Source organism: Anomaloglossus baeobatrachus, chromosome 1, assembly GCF_048569485.1.
Source record: "Anomaloglossus baeobatrachus isolate aAnoBae1 chromosome 1, aAnoBae1.hap1, whole genome shotgun sequence".
NCBI lineage: Eukaryota > Metazoa > Chordata > Amphibia > Anura > Aromobatidae > Anomaloglossus > Anomaloglossus baeobatrachus.
In genome coordinates this window covers 413,006,652-413,027,246 of record NC_134353.1, presented here as the reverse complement: position 1 = coordinate 413,027,246, position 20,595 = coordinate 413,006,652, and the positions used below count along the sequence as shown (strand labels likewise).

At 43.0% G+C, this 20,595-nt stretch overlaps 1 protein-coding gene across 1 annotated transcript in view; it reads right to left on the bottom strand.

Moving 5' to 3' along the window:
- Positions 1–20,595, bottom strand: part of SSBP4 (single stranded DNA binding protein 4) — a 634,733-nt gene that overhangs the window by 250,517 nt on the left and 363,621 nt on the right. The gene's annotated exons all lie outside the window — the stretch shown is intronic.

Genomic DNA, 20,595 nt, shown 5'->3' with positions numbered 1-20,595 from the left:
AAAAATATGCTTTTTACAGGTGTTGACCAACCTGGTCAGTGTGCACAGAATGAAATATCTTCCAATCACCACATAATTCACATGATTTATGTATAGTTGGTGTCATAATGTAATGGTAACATAGGACCAATCCATTAAAAACAAGGCTTCATCTTATTTGGAAATGGAAAAATAGCTAACACTCAATTTAACCGCTTTTCAGCTCTGACCCTGGTGTGAAGAGGTAATTGTAATTGATATATTTGCTGGAAAGCAGATTACGTGTAAACATAAGGCTGCAAAGCAACTATTCTATCGTCTGTGTAGATAAGGATTTCTGTCTTCAAAGGACTGACAGCAGACAGAATGCCACTGAGTTTCAATTATGAATATTTGGGTTTTAGTGACAGACGTAGGTTATACACTTATAGGAAAAACATTTCTAACATCGTGATCCCAAGGAGCACGACACGTGTGTTTTTGCATAGCTGTGAGATCTGCACATCAGCCCCACATTAATACCGGCCAAGGAAGGAAGTTATATTCATTCATTGATTAATTAATTGTATGAATGAATTGATGCCGGCCAAGGAAGGGGTTGTATATTCCATGTTTACCATCTATTTAAAGCTAAAATCATGATAGGAAATATGGCACTAATATCTTCCACCAAGATCTTCTGGAGCCAGATATCCTGAAGATCGGGGATCCCATAATTTTTTAAACTAGAGCCGATTTGTATTGATCAGCCCTCATCAGAGGTCACCAAGGGAGGTAAGTGTGAGTGACTGATATCTATTAAATACAGATGTTGCATTTTCATCCTTGTTCAGTCTGAAAGATACAGTTCGCTGTAGCATTGTTCCATATTTCAATCAAAGCACTTCCCTGAAAATAGAGAATTGTGCCATCCCTGCGACCACAGGTCAAGTAATTTTTTTATCCTTTTTATTTTATGTGACTGTATATACTGTTTTGTTTTTCCCCTTTGTAACATCTTTTGTATATTTTTATAAACACTGCCTACTTTTCAGATATAAACATCTGTGTGATCTCCCCGGCTGTCCCCTGACAGTTGGTGTAAAACTTACATTTATTCCAGACCTACAATCACAAGGAAATTCCAAGCACACCCATACAAAGCATAAATGTGTCAGTTGTGGGATAACCCGGCATATGAATACAGAAACAATAAAAAACAATTGGTGATGGTGTAATCTGTGTACATGTCGAAAACTCCAACTGGATTCCCAGATCTTGTGCTTCTCTCTCCTGAAATGAGCAGACTGCTGTTCAGCCTGGTTAAAGAGCTCTCTGCTTCAGAAGCTCCCATGGCTGCCATATCCTGGGTTGTTAGTCTTACTTTGTATTCAAAACAGAACTGCTATAAGCACATTGTTATGCTGTTGCTGGATGGATGCCTTCCTTCCAGGTCCAATATGCATATTACACTGTGTGCCTTGAAGCCTTGAAAAAGTGATGCTTGTCTGCCTTATCATTGCCAAGTACAAAGTTTTATCAGCGTTCTATTCAACAGCAAGCTTTATATACTTTTACTACTCTGTACAACTCTTTTTTATGGTATATACTGGAGTACTCTGTGTCTATGGCATCATGTCTACAGACAAACTAGTAATGAAATATCCTTTAATAGCGACACATAGTTTCCACATAATAAGACAATGTTACTAAATACCATTATAACAATCTGTAAAATGACTCAAATCATACACGTATACAGGAGACACTGACGATCCCAGCATAATTCTGCTAAATATGCCAATCAACATAAAAAACATATAAAAGAAATGAACAGCGCTTTGGAGATATTTATTTCACATGAAGTGCTTGTATGATAGTGCCAACATTTCGGACACAAGAGTTCCTTCTTCAGACTTGTTAGCTAAAAGCACAACTTTTGTCTATAAATCTCCAAAGCTTACATCATCAAATACTACAGGGCAGATTTACTGACTCAGATTAAAATTTAGATTCTTAAAAACCTTTACATTCGAAAGACTAGTTAGTTTTACAACGTGCCGAGATTTGTCAAAAGTGACTCTGCTGCTTGATAAATTTGGAGCATCTTAAAGGGAACCTGTCACCACTTTTTTACCCTATAAGCTGCGGTCACCACCACCGGGCTCTTATATACAGCATTCTAACATGCTGTATATAAGAGCCCAGGCTGCTGTGAGAACATAAAAAACACTTTATAATACTTACCTAACGGTCGTGCGGTGGGCCATATGGGTGTCTCCGTTCTCCGGTACCGGCGCCTCCTCTTTCGGCCATCTTCATTCTCTTTCTGAAGCCTGTGTGCATGACGCGACTACGTCATACGCATGCGCCGATCCTGCGCAGGCGCACTACAATACTTTGATCTGCCCTGCTCAGGGCAGATCAAAGTGCGCCTGTTCAGGACCTGAGTGCCGGCGAGTGTGGATGACGTCGGACGTGTCATGCACTGCGGCTAAAGAAGAAGGAAGACGAAGATGGCCGAAAGAGGCGGTGCTGGCACCGGAGAACAGAGACGCCCATATGGCCCACCGCACAACCGTTAGTAAGTATTATAAAGTGTTTTTTATGTTATATCTCCGGCCTGGGCTCTTATATACAGCATGTTAGAACGCTGTATATAAGAGCTCGGAGGTGGTGGCCGCAGCTTAAATGCCAAAAAAGTGGTGACAGGTTCCCTTCAAGCTCTTTTGACATATGTATCTAACTTTACACCACCTATTAGATTGCTTACTTTACATCCATAATGTTCACCAAATTGATAGCATACCATGGTAAAATGGCAATTAGCTTTTCTCACAATATACTATTAGATAAGTCACACACATTGAGAAAAAGAGTCAAAACACCTTAGAAACATTCCAGATTATGGAACATTTAGCTTAGTAAATCTCCCTCCACATGTCTATATCTAACGCTTATTCAGAATGCTCATCAAAAGACTTGTTTGTTTTTTCATAGTTTCCTATCATATTCTATCTAATTAGGAGAAAACCTAACTGTATTTCCTGTCATTGCTTATGTATATCAATATATGTATTGAGAGTTGCTCCCATTAACCATAAAGAAAACTATACGACAGACTCCATGCAATACCATATTACATGGCCATTGCACAAGACATGTGGGACCTCCTAGAGCTACACCTCATAATTCAACTACTGGATCTGCAATACTAATCAGATTAATGGAAATGTAGTCTATCAGATTAGTTCTTGGATCGCGAAGATCACTGAGGTCTAGATTTCCCAATGATTAAGTATCTAAGAGGCAACTATACTCTGGGAAACTAAATGAATAACTCTTTTTTTTCAAGTAATTTCTTTCATGCAGTTTCATCATTAGTTCTTAGAAAATCGTTAATAAAACACCCCGCAAAAACTTTCTACGAGACAACAGGGAGTTTGAGAACAGAGTGCAAACTGATTGCCTTACGGCAAGTAGCCCTTTACTCCACGTGACTCTCTGTCCAAACATGCCCGAAAGACTTTCATTTTACTCATCATAATCAAATACTCATCATCCTTTAAATGTCAACTCAACCCCTGCACTTCCACTATAGCGCAAGTCTCCTTCTTGTTCTTTAGTTGCATGTAGAATGTATTTGCTGTTTACAGATCCTTCCATACCTTTGTGAAAAAGTCCTCGTTACATAATTCAGCTGATAACTTGTTGAATATATAAGATCATATGGACATAGATTAAAATCGAGAATTCATTCCTCTGCACATATTCAGCATCTATTGGTGGGGAATGAGCATGGCAAATTTATGTTTTGGATTTTTGTTGGTAGTAATAGCATCCTTTTTTTGTAACATTATTTTTATCTTTTATTACTTCCAAAACACAATTGTAGTTAAATAAGTGGCCACCCTTTACTGTATACCATGTAAATGATTTGCAGCAGGTATTATCAAGTATTTAGAGGGTTAAATAGCTAGGTGCAATTTCCTTTCTTTCGTATTTGATTTGCTAGCAGAGCCATTTGATGCTGCTCTACCCTGACCCTCTTCTCACAGGATTTCCTCCGGACTTCCTGTCGGCTTTGGGTCTCAGTTACACGGATGACCCATGAGGTCTACCAAGTGCACCAGAACACAGGCAGTGTTTAAGGGGCCACAAACCTTTCTCCACAATAGTTCCAAAGGCTTAACTAGCACCGACAAAGTAAATGGCATCTGGTGAAACAAAAGTCAACACGCTCTACAGCAACAGAGAGCTCTGTGCATATTAGGAGTACTTATTAAGTTTACACTTCCGTTTCAGGATAGTACCTATTGAAAGCCTGCCTATGTAGCTTGTCTGTCTGTCCTTCTAGGAGAATCATAGCAAGTCAACATTCATGGTGGCATTTCTTCAAAATTAAGTCAATAAATCACAAGCAAATTCATGTTCTGTATAATATTGGATAGAGTGTAGGTAAACTGATGTATATGTTAATAAAGGGACATGATTTAGGAGGTGTATTGAGAATAAAAGGACATAAAGTAATATGACATGCAATCAAAATAGACAATAAAGATCATTATGACATTTTTCCCAAAACATTTCCAGCAAATTATCTTTTAGAATAACCAACAACATATGCAAATCACAATAACGGGCGTTCTAATAATGGAATAGAGGAAACTGTGACATGTCCCAATGAGGTAAACAGAAAGGAATGGTGCAGTGATTCTTGGGAATTAAAATCCGAAATCAGTGCACCAAACACTAGGTGAATTAAACCCCTCATACGTAATAGGTTGCTGCTAACTAAACAATGGTTTGGCCAATCATTCCTCCCCCACCATTCTTTCCAGTCTTATGACAGTAGATCTTAGGGGCACTTCTCACATAGCGAGATCACTGCTGAGTCACGGTTTTTGTGACGCACCAGTGACCTCATTAGCGATCTCGCTGTGTGTGACACTGAGCAGCGATCTGGCTCCTGCTGTGAAATCGTTGATTGTTACACACAGTGCTGGTTCATTTTTTGGTCTCTGCTCTCCTGCTGTGAAGCACACATCGCTGTGTTTGACAGCGAGAGAGCAACGATCTGAATGTGCAAGGAGCAGGGAGCCGGCGTCTGGCAGCTGCGGACGCTGGTAACCATGGTAAACATCGGGTAACGAAGCAAAGCGCTTTGCTTGGTTACCCAATATTTACCTTGGTTACTAGCGTACACGGGTCTCAGGCTGCCAGCACTGCCTCCCTGCTCCCTGCACACGTAGCCAGAGTACACATCGGGTAAATAAGCGAAGCGCTTTGCTTAGTAACCCGATGTGTACCCTGGCTACGAGTGCAGTGAGCCAGAGCTAAGCGGTGTGCGCTGGTAACCAAGGTAAATGTCGGGTAACCAAGCAAAGCATTTTGCTTAGTTACCCGATATTTACCTTATTGACCAAGTGCAGCATCGCTTCCACGCGTCGCTGGTGGCTGGGGGCTGGTCACTGGTCGCTGGTGACATCTGCTTGATTAGTTAATGAACTACTATTTGAGCAACTTTGCAATTTGCATTCACAGAGGCCCTACCAGTAGTGACATGGCATATACACTATATGGCACATTATCAGCAAGTTTTCAAGTTTTTTTTTATTATTGATCAACAACTATGTTCTCAATAAACCCAAAAGACTCTATCAAAGCTTAATATTTTTGGAAGTTGGAGTGTTTTTTTTTTTTAGATTTGGCTATCTTAGGAGGATATCTGTTTGTGCAGGTAACTATTACTGTGCAGAATTATTAGGCAACCTTATAAAAACCAGATATATTCCCATCTCACTTGTTTATTTTCACCAGGTAAACAAATATAACTGCACAAAATTTAGAAATATACATTTCTGACATGCAAAAACAAAACCCCCCAAAAATAGTGACCAATAAAGCCAACTGTTACAGGGGGACTGGCAGATTAGGACCAGGGGGTATATATCCCAATCGCCAGTCGGGGCCCACCATGCTCCAGATGGCAATGGAGCAGCTGGCACCCTGTGGGTTAGGCGGAGACTATAGAGCTGATGACTCAGAGATCACCCAGGAGACCTGGGAACCGGTCACGTGTGTAGGGACACGTCAAACCGGACGACAACCCAGTTAGCGTTTCGGTGGAGAGGGCGCTACTCCGACCACGTGTGTAGGGAATGCGTCAGGCCGGATGGTAACCAGTTAGCGTTGACCGAGAAGACCGCTGCGACAGCGCCCTGTCGGCCACGTGTGTAAGACACATCAGACCGAGCGGTCCTTCGATTAGCGTTTCTGGTCACCACTCGACTGGCTACGTGTGTGAAGGACACGTCAGACCACGTAGTCACACCAGTAGCATTTGACTGGGAAGCCGAGGAGAGAAATAGGGTTCACACACCCAATCCAGGAACACCCTGTTAACTCCACAGGGGTTCTGCAATACGCTGTCAGTGCGCGTAGAGGGCACAACAGGACAGGTGACGCAGCAGGTATGCACCTATACGCCGGGGAGCGGACTACTGGTGGGCAAACACAGGAGTCAGAACATTCTAACAGGTGCAGGGAAAGACACTCACCATCAGCCGTCCGGGGAGAGCACAACACTGCAGCCGGCTGCGGGACCCGTCCATCCAGCCGTTTGGTTTACCAGAGACTCTGTCATTGACTGTCTGAGTGAGTACACCAATGCCATCCGGCACCGAGCCATGCTGTCCCTTCAACCCTGCACCCCCAGCCATCCAGCCTCCCCGTTACACTACCGGGCCCCAGGATCACCAACCCCTACCCACGGAGGGGACAACATCCTAGCTGCTACCTACCATCGCTCCCGGGATCCCCGTCACCAGCAGCAGTGGTGCTAATAATCACCACGACCCATGGGTGGCGTCACGAACTATCTCCTTAAAAACAAACCACCCCCTTTTCACTCATGGACGAGGAGCGCTGCTCGAGTCCCCGGATCCGGCCCACCGCTCAAGCCACCAAGCAGCAGCAGCAGCCCCAGACCCGAGCGTAGCGAGCGCGGCCCCTCCGCCCGCATCACAATCAACAGCCTACCATCCATAGATTCTGTCAGTTGCTTGATCTGTTTACAATCAACATTGCATGCAGCAGCCACCACAACCTCCCAGACACTGTTCCGAGAGGTGTACTGTTTTCCCTCCCTGTAGATCTCCCATTTTATGAGGGACCACAGGTTCTCTATGGTGTTCAGATCAGGTCACCAAGGGGGCCATGTCATTATTTTTTCATCTTTTAGACCTTTACTGGCCAGCCACGCTGTGGAGTAGTTGGATGCATGTGATGGAGCATTGTCCTGGATGAAAATCATGTTTTTCTTGTTTTTCTTGAACGATACCGACTTCTTCCTGTACCACTGCTTGAAGAAGTTGTCTTCCAGAAACTGGCAGTAGGTCTTGGGAGTTGAGCTTCACTCCATCCTCAACCCAAAAATGTCCTACAAGTTTATCTTTGATGATACCAGCCCATACCAGTACCCCACCTCCACCTTACTGGCGTCTGAGTCAGAGTGGAGCTCTCTGCCCTTTACTGATCCAGCCGCTGGCCCATCCATCTGGCCCATCAAGAGTCACTCATTTCATCAGTCCATAAAACCTTTGAAAAATCAGTCTTAAGATATTTCTTGGCCCAGTGTTGAAGTTTTATCTTATGTTTCTTGTTCAAAGGTGGTCATTTTTCAGCCTTCCTTACCTTGGCCATGTCCCTGAGTATGACACACCTTGTGCTTTTTGATACTCCAGTAACGTTGCAGCTCTGAAATATGGCCAAACTGGTGGCAAATGGCATCTTGGCAGCTTCACGCTTGATTTTCCTCAATTCATGGGTAGTTATTTTGCGCCTTTTTTACCCAACTCACTTCTTGAGACCCTGTTGGCTATTTGCCATGAAACGCTTGATTGTTCGGTGATCACTCTTCAAAAGTTTGGCAATTTCAAGACTACTGCATCCCTCTGCAAGACATCTCACAATTTTGGACTTTTCAGAGCTCGTCACATCTCTCTTCTGACCCATTTTGCCAAAGTAAAGGAAGTTGCCTAATAATTAAGCACACCTTATATAGGGTGTCGATGTCATTACACCGCACCCCTCCTCATTACAGAGATGCACATCACCTGATTTACTTAATTGGTAGTTGGCTCTCAAGCCTATACAGCTTGGAGTAGGACAACATGTATAAAAATTATCATGTGATCAAAATACTCATTTGCCTAATAATTCTGCACACAGTGTATTCTGAATTTAAATTGGATTTAGCTTATTACAATTGAAAATTATACCTGATCAATTGGTTTCCACACTTTTCAGGCTGATGTCATATAATTATTATCTAGCACATTTCTTAGGAAAAATAAAATGCTGAATATGCTGTATTATTTGTATTTATTGTTATTTTGTCTGGAATGCGATAACAAAAACACGTAGTGCTATAAAGCCCCAATCAGCTTGAGTAGTTTGAAATATCACGGTCTAGAGAAACTAGAAGGGCTTTTCAGATACGGGACTTCTGGGGGACATGAGTCAAGTTCAGGAAGCACAACTGTGTCTTGATAGTTGGTTTCAGATGTTAAATGATTTGGAGATGTCTCTTTTTAATTACAAACATTTCCGCACTTGGAATTCAGGTCCTAGAAAAGGGAAATACCAGGGTTGTGTTGTAGATTGTAGATGATGTGTGGGCTTCAATCACACTATTTGCCTAGTAGTGAGGACTTTTATAACTTTTCTTACAGTGGCATGCAAATGTTTAGGCACCCTTGGTCAAGAGTACTGTTATTGTGAACAGTTAAAGGGAACCTGTTAGGTCAAAAAAGCATTCTAACCTACAAGCAGGAGCTTGTGTGAGCCATTAACCCCTTCCTACCCATCCCTTTCTTGTAATATTGTGTAATATGAAAGTAATAAAATACGTTTTATTACTTACATATTCCCTATGTTAATAGCATAGGTCTCCCATGGGCATCGCATCTCCCTGTGGGCGTTTGCATACTTTCCATGGTATCATGCCCCTGTGGGTGTGATACCATGGATTTCCATGAGCGACGTCACGTCTGCTCCTTCAGAATCTTACGTGCGTGCTTGCCATTCTCGCCGCTGCCTCATCCTGGTGTTTGTTTCTTGGCTTCTGATGCGTGCTGCGCATGACAGGAACCGCAGGAGTCTTCTGAGCATGCGCAGTGCGCATCAGAAGCCGACCAGCAAACACCAGGATGAGACGGCAGCGAGAATGGTAAGCACTGGGCCATTTTCCCTTTTTGATAATCTTTAACTTTATGTCTTTTAGAGATTATTTAATCTTCAATTTGCTTAACTGTTCACAATACAGTAATTGTGACTAAGGGTGCCCAAACCTTTGCATGCCAATGTATACTTGCAGAGATACTCTTGTAGTATTTAACCCCGTCATGACCTTCAACGTACAAATATGCCTTGAAAAGGAAATAGTTCCCAACTTAGAACGTATATGTATGTCCTGGCAATGGGGCAGGCATCGGCACTGTGCTCAGCGCATTCGCCGCCAGGGACTTGGCTTCTCTGACAGCCAAGCCCCAGCTCTCTGTGCAAAGGTTGGTGCCCGCGCCATCCCTGGTTGTTTAACCTTTTCTGAATTGCTGTGTTACTTATACATCAGATATAATGGGCAATACACCTTCCAAAAAGTTCAACTTATGTCTTGTCAGTCCACAGAATATTCTCCTAAAAGAATTTTTGCTTTTCACGATGATTTTTTTTTCACCTATTTTTGAGTATACCGTATGATAAAATGGATGGTGTAATTTAAAAGTACAACTAGTCCCACAAAAAACAAGCAATCACATTGCTTTGTCAGAGGGAAAATAAAAAAAGTTACTGTTCTTAAAAGAAGGAAATGGAATATTGAAAGTGTAAAAATAGAAAATTTCTTGGTCCTTAAGTGGTTATAGCGGTGGGAGGGAGGAATCATTCTTTCCACCAAATTACAGGCTTTGAGGCTAGCACATGTGCATTGCCTCAGAAAGATGGTGATCACCATCAGAAAAGCCTCCCTATACACCTAGTACACCGCTATCTGTTGTATTACTAGGGTCTTTGTTCACATAGCTGCCCCCCTAGTACTTTAGCTACTGTCCTCACCTCCAACAATGCGCCTCCCTTTCCATCCTCTAACGCCCATACCGGTGTCCCCACACTGTCCTGCTTCCCCCCCCCCCCGGCCAGGGGCGTTGGTTCCCTCACATGCCTCGTTCCCATTCCATGCTGCAGTCTCCCAGAGCCTGTGTACACCTGCACCTTACAGGCTTCCTGGTTCTGCTTGAAAGGGGCGCTTTCAGCCACACCCCTTTTTTTAAAGGACCAGTGCACTCTTTACTCGGAAGTGCCTCTCAGGTCAGCTGAGAGGTTACAGTTACTTAAGGCACTTTGCCCTAACATAGGTGCCTGGGCAATGAGTCTGATACGTTGCTAGTTTTTAGGTCCCGCTGGTGTATTGTACTATATGCTGCTGCTGATTTAGGTTTGTGTTTTAGTGTTCTGCTGATACACTGCTGCTGCTATCCCAAGTCTGCACTGCTGCTACAAGCTGCCACACCGGCTGCCAACTACAATACCCTCTGCAAAGTATCCTTACCATCCATTTGTTGTTGCCGCATTCATCCATCCCGGTCAAATGCTTTTTTTTTTTTTTTTTTAACTCAAATAATTTTTTATTAACATTTTTGTTTAACAAAAGAAGAACAGCGCATACATGCAAGTATGCAGACCCATCCCCCTCCCACCTTTCCTCCCCCCCAAACAAAATACCTTATTCGACTCAATATACTCAATATACAATATATTCTTCTGTACCTTTATATTCATAAACACATTTAGGCATAGATCAGTGACCAATCTACCACTCATAGAGTACCTGACTAAAACACCTGCAATCTGACCTGACACCATGGCCCATTCCCAAGCATCTAAGCTAAACAGAATTCTCCCTCAGGGCTCTAGCCCAGGTCAAAATCAGGTGTGGTACCGCAGTCAAGCCCCTCTGGATTTTCGGGGTGCTGTAGCTCAGTGGGTCTACTAAATCCCCTGCCCGCCCTGCGAGCATAAGACATCCACATAAAGCAGTGATTATCATATGTCCCTTTAACCTTCTAGGCACCGAAAAGGGTCAGTGAGGGCTGGCATGCAGTGGGTTAGAAGGCAAGAAAAAGGGTCATAACTTACCAATTGCTAGGTCACACTGACCCATTTTGGGGTCAAACTATCACTCTGAATGCCTCATTGGCCCTCAGTGGTGACAATTCAATATCTATGTGCCTGTTTAGTGGCACCACCTCACACACCAAATACCTTTGTGATCCTAGTGTTGTCTCTCTAAGAGGGCTATTGTTCATTGTATAACCTACACCCTTTTTAGGGGAGTTTTAAAAAGCTTTGAAAATTTGCACCAATGGGAACGTACAAGTAACCACTGAGGCAAAGGAATGACTGAAGCAGTCAGGATATCATCCCAAACAGTTAGGCCGGGGCCACACGGGGCACTACTGCGATGCTCGCATGAGACTCGGCTCATGCTGGCAGCACAGCAGGAGCCGAGTGTCATACGAGTGTGCCTGAGTCTGAGGTCCGATCATGTGAGCAGACCTCAGCTGCGGGGGGCGGGCTGGCACGGAGGAGGGGAGGGAGGGATTTCTCTACCTCTCTCCTCCGTAGTCGGCTATTGCCATTCTCGTACTGCCTTGGCAGTACACCAGTGTACCGCGAGTGCAGTGCGATTTTTCTCTCGCCCCATTCACTTGAATGAGAGTCTCAGCTTACAATCGCAGCATGCTGCGATTGTTTTCTCTGTACGATTAGGGCTGAGAAAATAATCGCTCATGTGTGCTGACACACAGGCTAGAGTTGGTCCAAGGGGAATGCGATGTTTTATCGCACTCCACTCGCACCGATTTTCTCGCCGTGTGGCTTAGGTCTTAACAAGATTCTCCACTCCTGGACAAACTCTCTCAATGTCCCTAATGTTTCTAGTAAAAATAAAAAAAAGCATACCTACCTCCTGGATGGGCACTGCTCCAAGTGCTGCAGTCTATCAGCGGACGCTGGTCTGCTACAGCACTCACGTGACATAATACTGTTGCGAGGTTGTGCCGTACATAGCACTCACACTGGAGTCCCCTTTGGAGGAAAGTATGCATTTTTTTTTTTATTAGGGACATCGAAAAAGGGGTTATCAAATAGAGGACAACCCTTTTAATTTACAGCAGAGCAGACCACCAGAGCAGTGTTGAGGATATACAGGGAGCGCAATGGGCGAATCTTATTTTGCTATTATTGGACAATCATATTTGAGTTGTGTTTGATGAAACCAGAGTTGCAGCAGACAGTTGAGGTGAAAGATGAACAGGTGTTCATTTTTTCCAATTCGAGTAGTGTTCCTTTAGTACTAATTTTCAATTTTTTTTGAAAAACCCTTTAAAACAACACTGAAAGCTCAGGAGTGAGATAATTTGACTGGACGAACTAGTTCTCAACAAGAGGCAGAGACTATCAATAAAGGTATAGGAAGGGTAAATCCTGCTTTACACGTTACAATTAATCATGCGATCGCACCCGCCCCCATCGTTTGTGCGGCACGGGCAATTTCTTGCCCGTGTCGCACAATGTAACCCCCTGTCACACGTACTTACCTTCCAAACAACCTCGCTGTGGGCAGCGAACATCCACTTCCTGAAGGGGGAGGGAAGTTCGGCGTCACAGCGGCGTCACACAGCGGCTGGCCAATAGAAGCGGAGGAGCGGAGATGAGTGGGACGTAAACATCCCGCCCACCTCCTTCCTTCCTCATTGCCGGCGGGACGGAGGTAAGGAGATGTTCGTTGCTCCTGCGGTGTCACACATAGCGATGTGTGATGCCGCAGGAACGAGGATTAACATCGCTACTTACCTGACAACGATTTTTTGTAATTAAACAACCTCTCCAAAACAAACAATTTTTGTCTTTTTTGCAATTGTTTTAGGTCGCTCCACCCTGTCACAAGCTGCGACGTTGCTAACGACGCCGGATGTGCGTCACAAACACCGTGACCCCGACGATATATCGTTAGTGATGTCTCAGCGTGTAAAGCCCCCTTTACTCATTCAGCAAAGCAATATTTCCCATAGAAAATCATTGCAATGCAGACAATTCGTTCCACAACTTGTTAAATGTCTCATCCTGGTCCCCTATTGTGCCATTCTACACACAAGTACAAACACACACAAACACGCACAAATATGCACAAACACGGATACACACACATGTTATGCTCACTTTACCTTCCGTTCCATTGCCGGTCTCCTGGATCGTGCAGTTCACCGGTACAGGCTGTGCATCGGGTAACCATTGCGACGAGGGAGGAACTTCCGCTGCCAGAGTGCTGACGTCAAAGGCAGGAGCCGCTTGCCTCTGATTGGCCAGCGCGCTGCCTTGGAGTAGCGTCTGACAGCGGAAGTTCCTCCCTCGTCACGATGGTTACTGAAAGTGATGGGCAGTCCGGCTCTTTTTGGTGCTCTGGTTCCCATGGCTCCGCTCGCCAAAAATAGCCAGCTCATTAGGATCGTTCCTGGCTTCCTATTAAATATGCGTTCACCCCAGGTGAACACATATTTAAGATTATAGTAACTCTGATGAAACCCCGCCTACCCATGGCTAAAACCCGCCCACTTACAAGGGACTAATTAGATTGTTGAGTGGACGGGGTTTAGCAGCGGCGGGTGGGCAGGGTTTCAGCGGCGAAAAGAGAAGTTTAGAGATTTTAGTGGTTCACACTGGGCATCCGGCTCCTGTCAGTCACAGCAGGGAGCCGGATCTTTGTGTCGGATCGTTCGCGACCAACACATCACTATTACCGATACACATCCTGTAGTAGCGAACTACAAGAACCGTGAGGTCGGCGATGGAACGGAAGATAAGGTGAGCATAATATTTGTGTGTGTGTTTGTGCATGATTGTGTGTGTTTGTGTGGACTGCAAGAGTGGGTTAAAGCACGGTGGATGTACAGAACCGGAAGTGTGTGCGGTGAGTATTTTGCTCGTTCAGCAAAGCTTGCTCGTAAACTTACAAATTTACAGCAAGCTTTGCTCGTTAAGCGAAATACTCGCTAACTGGGTTACTCGTTAAGCGAGGTTCCACTGTATTATAAAGTGACTTTTACATTCTACCACAGCGGCCTACGCTCTTATATCCAGCATGATAGAATGCTGTATATAAGACCCGGTGGTGGTAGCCGCAGCTTATAGGCCCTAAAACTGGTTCCTCTTTCTTCTAAAATTAAAGAAGGGATGATTACTTTATTAAGTGGAATGAAATATATCATACTAAAATTAAAGAATGTCTATCGTCATGCTACACAGAATCACGTATTATGATTCCCATCTAAATCTGACCACATCATGACCATGCATGTCCTAAGAACGGTAAAGAGGCTGGTGTTTTTTAAGCATCTGTCCTTTCTATCACCCCCATTCCTCTCCCTCCTTCTTCCTTTGTCTATTGTTTATCCAGATCTAACTAACCCTGGGAGGGCCGAGGGCGCCCAATGCCTCACACAGTCCCAGAGCGGGCTCCGCTTTTCCATATTCAAGACAGCCGCTGCTATGGCAACCGGGCCTAAACCTGCCAGCTGACCTGCAAGGCAGACTGGCTTCTGAAGCAGTGTGTCTCTGTTCAGGAGAATCTCATTAATTCTAAAATAGAAATCATTTATGCATACTGTGTGCATACCCCATCCCTTCCTGAAGGAGTAAAGATTTTTCTTTCGGAGTTTTTTTCATTTTTTTGGGTAGAATTACATATATATGTTTCTTAGTAGCAAAAATTATATCTATATGCAAAATGTATCTTCCAAATAAATATTATTGCTTGTAAAAAGAAGGCTAACAAAGGCACCATGATAAAATATATTCTGTGCCATAAGGATGACAATGAACTTCACCCTGATCCTATGGCTTTTTGGGGCAAATAATAAAAACCTTCCCCTCCCGTCTTTTTTCCTTACCCCTTATTTTTTCCTTTTTCCATGTTTTTTGTATAGTTTAAACATTTTTTAGAAAAATAAAAATTGTACAGTACTAAAAAGAATGATTGGAGATAAATAGGATTCACTTTTTCAGGCTTATGCGCCATCTTTGATAAATTACAAATTTTGGGCATACTTTGTAGACAATCGTCTCATACTATCCACCTCAGACATGCTACTGTATCCTTTGTTACTTCTTTACATTTCGGTCATTTTTTAATGATATAGTTCTTATCAACTTTCAAATTTTAATACTTAACATTTTCTGGTATACGTGTATACATAGAAGAATACATATGTGAACACATTACAGCAAGACTAATGAATGTTTTCACTAGTGGTGACCATCTTAGCAGCCAAGCCTGCCGTTGTAAAAGACTGAAGGTTGAAGGAGCATAGCAAGCAATGTATGGCAAGGAGAGTAAATGATTCTTCACTGCTCTCTTGTGACATAATGCTATACATAAGCCAGTTATATCTAGTTAATTGCCTGCATCCTTTTGGCTAAAAAAAAAAATCAATCTGTAATATCCTCTGACAAAACTGGGCCAAGAGGCAGGACAAACAGACAGCTGATTGAAGGCAACAAAGCTTGAAGAATTGAGAATGGTAAAAACACACACCCACTACAAAATTCTACTACAACAATTTCAATACTGAGGAATATGTGTGTGTATTGTGTATTTTATATTATATGTATATATACCATATAAATATAGCGATATGTCAAGCAGGTGAAATAAGTATTGAACATGTCACCAATTTTCTAAGTTAATATATTTCTAAATCTGCTATCTACATGAATTTCTCGCCAGGTGTCGGTAACAACCCATCCAATCCACAAAGCAAAGAAATCAAATCATACATGTCCATAAATTTTTGTGATGTGTAATAATGAGAAATGACATAGGGAAGTATTGAACACGCTTGCTGAAATTTATATCAACATTCCGTACAAAAGCCTTTGTTGCTGATAAAAATTTCAAGACGCCTCCTGTATGGAGAAAATATTTGCATGCATTGCTCCGGTGTGATTTTTGGCCTTTCTGCCACACAAACACTCTTCAAATTCTGAAGGTTCTGTTGGCTCCTTCTATGAACGCTTAGCTTTAGTTCCTTCCATAATATTTCTATTGGATTCAGGTCAGGTGATTGACAAAACCATTCTAGCAGGTTTATTTTCTTTCTCTGAAACCAATTAAGGGTTTCCTTGGCTGTATGTTTGGGATTATTGTCTTCTCATTTTTATCAAGGATATCTCGATACATTTGTCCATTTATCCTTCCTTCAATTCTATAAAGTTTTCTCCCGCTGTACATGTACAGTATATGCCATATGTTGAAATCGGATGTGTATATACACTATACGTTCACTATAAAAATAACCCAATAATAGGTCTAATAGCAAAAGCAGCAGTTACCTCATATATCAATCATCAATCAATTGAGTATTGTCCTGCTGATTGGAGTGAAGTGATGTTCTTGACAAATTGGTGGCAGCGGTGGGATATCTGCATAATTTCCCTGCCAGTACCCTGACAATTGGTGGCAGTGGTAGAATATCTGCCTGATTTCCTCGTCTGTCTGCCTGACAATTGGTGGCAAGCGGAGGGATTAAAGAACATTAGTAATCCGGATTGAGCAATCATTCCTTTCACTAAAAAATTGCACTTTCCTTGAGAGGATTCTGTGCTGAGTTTTGAGGATCGGACTCATTTAATTAGCCCTGGAACATTACTGCACAAGTAGCAGTTACACCACTCCACTATCTCTTGCTTTTCTGTAATATCGATTATTTGGCAATCCCCACTGCAGTTGGGTAGGCACATTCACGGCTGCAGTTGGGGAGGCCTGATATAAACAGCAGACTAAGAAGGTTCTTGCTGCCATTCGTACAATGAAATAGATTGATATTACAGGCAGAAATGATTACAAAACTGTTGGAATTTAGTGCTGCTATAGGGGTCTCACTTATAGATACCAGCCACATCAGTAACCAGAGTACCATGGACCACCACCTGCAGATGGACCTACTACAACTCAATACAGAAGATAGAGAAAGACAAATGAAGCTCATTGAGCAATTACTGAGAGGCTGTAGAGCGACGAGCTGAATGAAAAGCTGAAAGACAATACCAGCTAGATCTGGCCAGACCAACGCCTGCCGTCTCCCCAAACCATGAATCGCATGAGCCTGCTACAGCCAAGCTGCGTGCTGAGGATTTTCCTGTGCTGGAGAAGGTTGCGTACCTGGACAACTTCCTCTAAGTCTTTGAAATGCTCTGTAGACAGTGCCCAATCCTGCCAGCACAGTGGACCAGGTACATAACTTGAAGACTGAGGTGCAGCCCTGAAGGTGATTGTAGCTCTACACTATCTAGTGCAGGGTGGAGGCTATGAGGCCATCTAAAAAGCCAACATTACGGAATTTAACCTCACTCCCAAAATGTACTATTGGAAGTTTGTCAAAATACATTGTGGCCCTCAGGAGACTTGCAATGCCATCTCTGACCACAAGACGTTTGCCATGGAGCAATGGACCAGTGGCATGTCTGCCGCTACTGTGGAGGCCATAAAAGACTTGTTTCTGAAGGAGCAGTTCCTGAATGTCTATCCAGCAGTCATGAATCAGTTCCTTCTGAACTAGGAACCTAAGGACATGACTCAAGCAGTGAGCTTAGCGGAGTCAAATGTAGCCAATAGGGAGCCTTGGCACAGGAGAATAAGAAAGTGTCCACTGGAAAGACCCCTGCCAAAGGCTAACCATTAGTCCTGACACCCCTGCCAAAGTCTCCAGGCATGGGGTCTGCCACAGCTGTTTGTAGCAGGCTTGTTCCTGATTCCCACAGGTGCTTCACCTGTAACCAAACTCGATACCTCAGCATCTCCTGCAGAAGATGAACCCCATATCCGAGGCCCAGGAGCCTAGTGCAGCAGTTCTTTTTGTGTATGGGGCTGTTGGGAGGGCCTGTGAAAATTTGCAGCCAGTTACTGTGGGGGACACCGGTGCCTAATGAACCATCATCCGCCATGAATTGGTCTCCCATGAAGACCTTATCCCAGGGAAGACCCTGACTGTCACTGGAATTGGGGGTGTTCACTGACCTTTGCCCATGGCCTGGGTTTTCATCGATTGGGGTGCTGAAGGGGGTTGAGCGAAGTGGGGATGTTCAAACGCTCCACAAATATTTTATTAGGGACCTATCTGGGACGATTTGTTGCTCAATATGTTCCTGACTACCTTCCTGGTAGTTCATGTAAACTCAATCGTGATAATGTGGATATGAATCTTGTGTTTGATATTAATGTGTTTGATTGTACAGGGGAACTCAGCGATATCACACTACAGGGGGCTGAGGATCCCCTCAAAGGAGTGAGAATCAGGTCTAAGGAAGATGGGGTTAGGCATAAGAACCACGAGGAAGGTGGTCGCTTTCAGCTGACTAGTATAACAATAGCCTGTGACATGGCCAGTGGTAACTGCCCCATGAGTAGCACTGATCCTGAGGTATTGCAGGATGAAGAATTTCATTGTACAGTGGAACTCAGCCATGTCACGCTGCGGGGTGAAGTTGCTTAGTATCCCCTCAAAGGAATAAGAATTGTCCCTAAGGAAGATGGAGACAAGCATGAGGACCATGAGGAAGGAGGCTGTATGCAGCTGACAAGGGTCACAATGGATTGTGACATATCCGGTGACAACTGCCGAATGATTGACACTGATCCTAAAGTATTATGGGAGATGGGAAAGTGTTTCCCACAGGAATGTCAGGATTGTTGGAAAGTGTTACCAACTGCCTTTTAGGATGATGGAGAAGTGGTACCTACAGCCTGTCACAGTGATGGGAAAGTGGCACCCACAGCCTGTCACGATGTTGGGAAAGTGGTATCCACTGTCTTTCAGGATCACGGGAAAGTGTTATCCCCAGCCGATCAGGATGATGGAAAAAGTGTCCAGAACGCAGGCAATACAATGCCTCATCCTCCAGAGGAATAACAGGACCAGAAGCAGGTCCCAGAGGGTTCATGTGAGGTTGGAGCCTTAATGTCGTTTCTGGCTAACCAGCTATTGGTAGTTGCAACTATTTTTTCTTGGGTTATTGTGGCGCTTGGCAGTGACCATACCAAAGTTCCATGCATTGGAATCGGGTGTGTTTACACTATATGTTTATAGTGAAAGCGTCCATTAATCAACCTAGTACCTAGTGAAAGTAGCTGTCACCTCGCTCATCAACAGCCAATTGCGAATTGTCCTGACGATTGGAGTCAATGGAGTGCTGTTTATGACATGATGACAAACTGGTGGTAGTAGTGAGATATCTGCGTGATCTCCCCTGCTGTCTCCCTCATGTTTGGTGGCAAGGGTGGGATATCTGAATAATCTCCCCAGCTGTCTCCCTGATAATCTTAATTACCCTCTTGGGCCAGTCTTCATTTGCTTTAGAATGTCATTGTATTTTTTTTTTGTTTAAATCTATGTATGTTTAGCTGATTATTTCATTGGAAGCAAACAATTTGGTTCTAATACTGAATTTCATACATCCTGTATGGCAGGTCATTTACTTTTAAAAATTAGGATTTGGAAGGCCTTTGCATGAATCCATCTTTATTTATCCTACATAGACTTATACAAAATGTAGCGTAAAAAATATGAATATTACATTATTACATTTCTAGAGAAACTTTTCTAAGAATTTATATATATATATATATATATATATATATATATATATATAAAAACATATATATTTATTTAAATACACAAGGACAGGAAATATTGCAGACATACTAAGACGGTAATAAATTACAATATACAAAGAGGCTTCAAAAAAGCTTAAAGGGGTATTCCTCTCTCATAAAGTTAAGGCATATCCAACAGTTATGCCGTAAAATTATAGTTGATACAGGTCTCAGCATTGGGACCTGCATTTATCTCAAGAACAGGGCAATAATGTGCGCTGGTTTCATTAATTCGTTTCGGAATTTCAACCATGTCTCAATTGGCATCAGCATGCAGTGCGACTCACACAGAACACACAGGCTGCTCACAGCAGCACAAGAAAAATGCAGCATGGCATTGATGGCATGCTAATATGATAATTAATAAATCGAGATGTTTTGAAAACTTTGCTCCATTTGCATAGTGCTCGGCATAAATGCGTACACCGAAACAGATTTATCAGAAAACCTTTAGATTCGGTTTCATTTACTATGGGATATGGGATAAAATACTTGAAAATATTCCCACAAATGTGGGCCATTAATTGCAAACAAGATTTGCTCTTTTGCACATCCCAAAAAAACAATTTTCCTAAAAAAGTCATTCAATGCAATGTTTCAAAGACAGTGCAGCCCATTGAAAGTCTTAGGTACAAAAGTAAAGTGTAGACTACAAGAGTCTAATGAACAAGAATTCAACCGCAGGCCACAGGCAAGTGTAATTATTAATTAAAACAGGTATCTAGTAGACACTGGACTATCATATCTGAACAAAAAAAAAAACCCTTCCCATGTCAGGCCATCAGCAATGGTACCACGTGGAAGAGAAATGTCACAAGACTTGAGAAAGAAATTAATTTATTTACACTATAAAAGTGAAGGTTACAAGA